Raw genomic sequence first — 6,213 nt, 5'->3', positions numbered from 1 at the left:
ACATACCGATTTGCATTTATTTTTTATGAAAAAAAAACCACTTTATTATTATTATTATTGAACAATTTATCATCACTAGAGGTCCCGCAGTAGTCGAAATTCGACTATAATTAATTGGAATTATAAGTTTGTACACCATTATGATTATATTTTATACTTCTATAATCACAAATTTCGCCAAGGCTACATTATAAAAATATTAATAAAGACAAACAATATTTAATCTATTCTCAATTTGACAACAGACGTCAAGAACAAAGGTTTGACAATAAATAGTATGCATGCGTGTGTGCGTCAAATACATGGTATGTAGGGTGTGTAATGTTTTCTTTATTGATTTAATGTATTTTTTATGCATTCTTTAAAAAAAATATTAGCATTGTGCACTTCTTCTCTATATTCTCTATAAGTGTGGAAAATTTCACACTCCTCCGTCCGCGCAATTTTCGTAAAAAGGGATACAAGGTTTTTACTTCACGTATTAATATATAGATAATTCGTTACTATTGGCAGAGTGGTCATGTGGAATCCTTGTTTATTATAGCCTTGACAGATGTTCTCCATAATTCGCGAACTAAGACTTGGCGCACATACTCTTTAAGTAGGGTTTTGGTAAGGTTTTTCACTTGATCAGTCCAGAGCAGAGTCCAATTAGAAAATTTAAAAAGATACCTTTAGAAGAAGCATAAATTAAAATATTAAATAATTTATTATACTCGTATGTATACTCAATGTGTCAAATTATCTCAAGTTAGAAGTTTCAATTCTTAGCAACCGTTATAATTATATATTTTTTTTATTAAAATAAACTATATTATACATATTTACTGTTACATAGCGTCAGGGACACGAATTTAACTAAATAGAAAACGATAACTTAACCCGTCTAAGTTTTGGCACGTCGCGTACGGTAGCTATTCAGATATCGATTATAATACAAGGCATACTTCATATATTTTAATGAGAAATACGAGATAGAAATATTATTATCAAATATTATACGGAGCACTTTAAACATTGAGTATGCTCGATCGATCCTATAAATGATTGTCAAACGATTTTTTTTAAAATTACTTCATTGTCTGGATTGTAGTCTTTTAACTAAATTTTCAATAATTACATTACAATTTCAATTGATTACTTTACAATTTGAAAAAATAATTATAGTGGTGTAAAATTGGTTTTAGCAAATTATAATTTTCTTCATACATATGCACTTTCAAAGATAACTCCACCGCCGAACTTTGAACTGCCAAAGGTAAATCTACCGTTATTATACATTTAAACCTTAAGAAATACAAACAAGAATTATTATTATGTTGGTGGTCGATTTTGGATCATTGGGATATTAAATCTGCGTAGTTAAGCAGGAAAGTCTACTTCCCACCTGAAATTAATTAAAGTCACAACGTAAATGTCTGCATTGTGTATGAAACTGAAGGTCCTAATACATTGCGATAGCTGCGACCTATAATGCACCAAGCCATTACTTCTGCACCAAATCGCAACCATATGAAAAGTCATGCTAGAATTAGCCGCTGATACCATTCTGCACGATTTTGAAATTTTTATGAAAAAACAAAAAAAAACAAATAGTATATGGGATATTATCTTTTGATATTTGAAAACCTTAATTTCAGTATAAACGTTTGTAATAATATAATTTATGACTTATAACTTATATTATTACAACATAATATAAGTTATGTTAATATTTAAGTTACATAATAATATAAGTTATGACTTATAACTTATATTATTACAACCATTAGCGGATGAAGTAAAAGAAACACCAAAAGATGAAAAAGAAAATAGTATGGCTCTCTATGGTAGGCGATTCGTTGTAAAACTCATGCCAAATTCCTATGCAGCGTGATAAGATGACATGGTGACATGGTCGATCTCACATTTTTTTTATTGCTCATGTAAGCACCTGATGGTGAGTGGTTACCGTCATCCATGGACTTCAGCAATGCCAGGGGCAGAGCCAAGTCGCTGCCTATACGTTTAACGTAACGTTTGCCGCCAGGGGCGCTGTTCCAACTGCATACAAATTTGAGATAACTTTAACGCGATCGAGAATGTTAAAAAACTCGCACTAAGCACACAGATATCGGATATAGAGAAGAGTAAGAAAGAGAGCAATAAAAAGAAGGAGATGCACGATTAGCAAATACGTAGTATAATATATTATAATATGTAGTATACTAGAGAGTGTTGTAATTCAGAATTAAGCATTCATATAAACGATTAAACAAAAATTGTTGTTGCGATGAGCATTGATTTATTAAAAAACCACACTTACTCTTTAGACGTTAAAAGAAAGAAATCAAAGGGCTACTTTTTTCCAACAAACCTTGTAAATTGATCGTCATGTAATTCTATAGCAATCGTTATTTTGATCATGTTATTGTCTCAAAATAGGCACAAGCGTTCACTGTGTGGTGTCTATGTGATAACTGCCCGTCTTTCCTTCTAAGCCCACAAAAGACTGTTCATTTAAAATAAATTTACTTTTGGTGAGCGCGAAGGATCCTGTAACATCGATCACGGTACAGGCTCTTTGCCGAACAAATGACAGCGCCTAGTCATTTGTTTTAACTTACTCACCATTTGTCGGGGTGTCCTACTTCCCTATGACCGTTAATTTGTTACTTTTGTTTTAAATCAAACGTATTTATTTCATTTTTAATATCACATATTATCACTTTTTTTATTTATTTTTTTATTGCTTAGATGTGTGGACGAGCTCACAGCCCACCTGGTGTTAAGTGGTTACTGGAGCCCATAGACATCTACAACGTAAATGCGCCACACACCTTGAGATATAAGTTCTAAGGTCTCAAGTATAGTTACAACGGCTGCTCCACCCTTCAAACCGAAACGCATTACTGCTTCACGGCAGAAATAGGCAGGGCAGTGGTACCTACCCGTGCGGACTCACAAGAGGTCCTACCACCAATATAATTAATAATATTTAATCACGTGCGCATAATATTTTTGAATATTTACGTATATTAGTTTATAAACAGATATAATAGTCTATATCTGCGGTAGGCAGCGGCTTGGATCTGCCCCTGGCATTGCTGAAGTCCGTGAGCGACGGTAACCACTCACCATCAGGTGGGCCGTATGCTCGTCTGCATACAGGGGCAATAAAAAAAAAATTCAAGAGAATAGTTAGAATTCTTGTAAGTCGAAATTGAATAGTGATTATGTACCAAAAAATAGGGTTGGCACTTTGCTTAATTTAAATGACTAACATTGTGGTTAAGCTTTTAAGAATTCTAGCAGATGTCCTTTGTTAAACGTTAATTGAAAGATTACACGATGATCTAATGAAGGTCCTACCACCAGTAATTACGCAAATTATAATTTTGCGGGTTTCATTTTTATTACACGATGTTATTCCGTCACCGTGGAAGTCAATCGCGAACATTTGTCGAGTACGTATTTCATTAGAAAAATTGGTACCCGTCTGAGATTCGAACATCGGTGCATCGCTCAACACGAATGCACCGGACGTCTTATCTGTTAGGCCACGATGACTTCATTCCGACTATTAGATAGGAAAATAATCCTAACAAATAAAGATCAGGTTATAGACCATTTGTTCTCCTAATACTAAGAATGATAATATTCTCAATATTTAAATGTTAAAGTACTATAGATTTAGGGCGTCGAAAATACTATGCGAAAAAATGATAAATTAGTATCCGTTACAGGATACTAAATGTGTTTGTTGTTGAAGTCGATGCATCCCTGAATATCGATGACAAAGGGTTTCTCTGAAATTATAATAATCTATTTTTAAACTTTTATAATGTGAGCGATGGATGTAGCTGCAGAAATTAAGGTATGAAATGTACTTTAGACATAGGTTTATAAGAACAATATTGTGTTGTAAGTGAAGATATTTTACAGAGTAGGATCTCTTTGTTTGATAGTTTGTTGTACACAATGTTATTATCATGACGGAGTTTCAGGGTTTCCAAAAAAATATTCTAAATAGAAGTTTTTATTAATCTATTACGCTGTCGTTGAGATCTACCACAATTCATATATTTCTTTCAACGATTTATGTCTAATTTTGTTCGCCTGAAATATACTCAACGATAGATAAATGTGTTTTTACAAGCACGCCTAACTGAACACGAAAAAAATCGTGAACCATTTATTGATATGTAAATATTATAGTATTTATATGTATATTGGATATCATTTAGATAATAAATAGAACAAAGCTACCATAGAAGCTTAATACTATTTCTTTTTCAATCAGTAACACCGTAATCTATGCAAAACCTTATACAATACGGTCACATTGCGAAGCTATAACTATACCTATATAAGTTTTTTAAGCTTCAGTTATCTACAGACTCCCCAATGTACGATAAACGAAAAATTATATAGTCAAGGCGCGAATATACGTATATTATCCTTACTCGCTAAATATTCTGAATAAGAATATTCTTAGTCCAGACAATATAATACCATAGAATGTAAAATATGTTTCGTATTAATAACGTCTGCGTCTACATAGCACTTGCGAGACTGCATTCAATGAGCGACGTAAAATATTATAATTCATAAACCTTCATATAACTATCATAATGGGGGTAAATAAAAGGCATTTACGTACATACACACTCGTATATTAATATCTCAATTTTAAACAGTTAACAGTGTAGTGGAATGTATGATTAGGATGGGCAAGGAACTTGATAAATAAACTCGCGAGGATTGCACGTATAAAATTTGTATATTTTTACAATTTTATAAATCGCATACAATAGCACGGATGAAAAGAGAATTACAAAACTAAGACATTTCAAAATTCAAAATTCAAATGTAATGTCAAAAACCACAACGACAACAATAAAAAGGTTTTATACCAATTTGTTGGGTTTCCAACAAACAGGTCTCCAATTCTAATGAAATTCGATAAACGGATAAATTACTACATTGTATTTATATTTTAATTATTTTTAGAAAGCATTTATTTAAATAACTGATCTAAACATTACACAGGCTAGAGATCTAGCATCCAAGAAATAACGCTAACGAAAAATCCATGCGGGTCCGTAAAAGCGTTTTTTGCCAAGACTTCTGTTTCCAAACTTTTGTTTCTGATGTATTTTTATTTTTTATTTTATTGCCTAGATATGGGGACGAGCTCACAGCCCACCTGGTGTTAAGCGGTTACTGGAACCCATAGACATTTACAACGTAAATTCGCCACACACCTTGAGATATAAGTTCTAAGGTCTCAGTATAGTTACAACGGCTGCCCCACCCTTCAAATCGAAACGCATTACTGCTTCACGGCAGAAATAGGTGGGGTGGTGGTACCTACCCGTGCGGACTCACAAGAGGTCCTACCACCAGTAAGTTATAGATCGAGATTTATAGATGTGTGTGTGTGTGTGTGTGTGTGTGTGTGTGAATGGTACCATACAACTCAATCACAGCACTCAAAGGAGTCATTCGACCATTGAATCAGTTGAATCGTCGGTATCTCGCGAGAACAATAGATTCATAACTCACGTGAGTTCAATGTGCTGAGTGCGATTTTCTTATATCCCGCATATTCCTCGAACACTGTTGACGTGTTTTTAATTGCCTTTGAAGACAGACGAGAACACGACCCAACTCGTATTAAGTGCTCACCAGTGCTCATTCACATTAATGTCAGGGGTACAGGTGAGAGGTTGGATAGGCCGGTGGTATCTTTCCTTCAGAATTATAAATGAAAGAACTCCAGGGCTTAAGAATACTTTTGAAGGTCGGGGCAAATCTTGGAAATCCAATATCTACATGGAGGTCATGGTTCTCAAGCGTCGAAGAAATAAATGCAGGGACAATAAACACGCCAGCCACTCTAAATACTGTTAATTTATTTGCCAATCGATATTTTCCAATTCTGCACCACATATCGTTAGGTTATATAAATAGGTTAGCATGGGTTAGTAGTGAGCTACCGCTGAAAATTGTGATTTATGTCAAGGTTTTCGGACGAAAGCCTCGGGGGATATAGTATTATAGCCTTTGAACCGGCACTGCAGCATTCTGATTTACTGGACTTGGCAAAGAATAGCCGTTGTTCTGAATTTTGTAGTTCGACCGATTCGAATTACGCACGAAACAGTTTTGGATCGAATACTAGTTTTATTGCTCTTATGGGCAGACAATGTTCATTACAAATAATGATTC

This window comes from Bombyx mandarina, chromosome 18 (genome assembly GCF_030267445.1).
Source record: "Bombyx mandarina strain Sakado chromosome 18, ASM3026744v2".
NCBI lineage: Eukaryota > Metazoa > Arthropoda > Insecta > Lepidoptera > Bombycidae > Bombyx > Bombyx mandarina.
Note: the sequence above shows the minus strand (reverse complement) of the source record.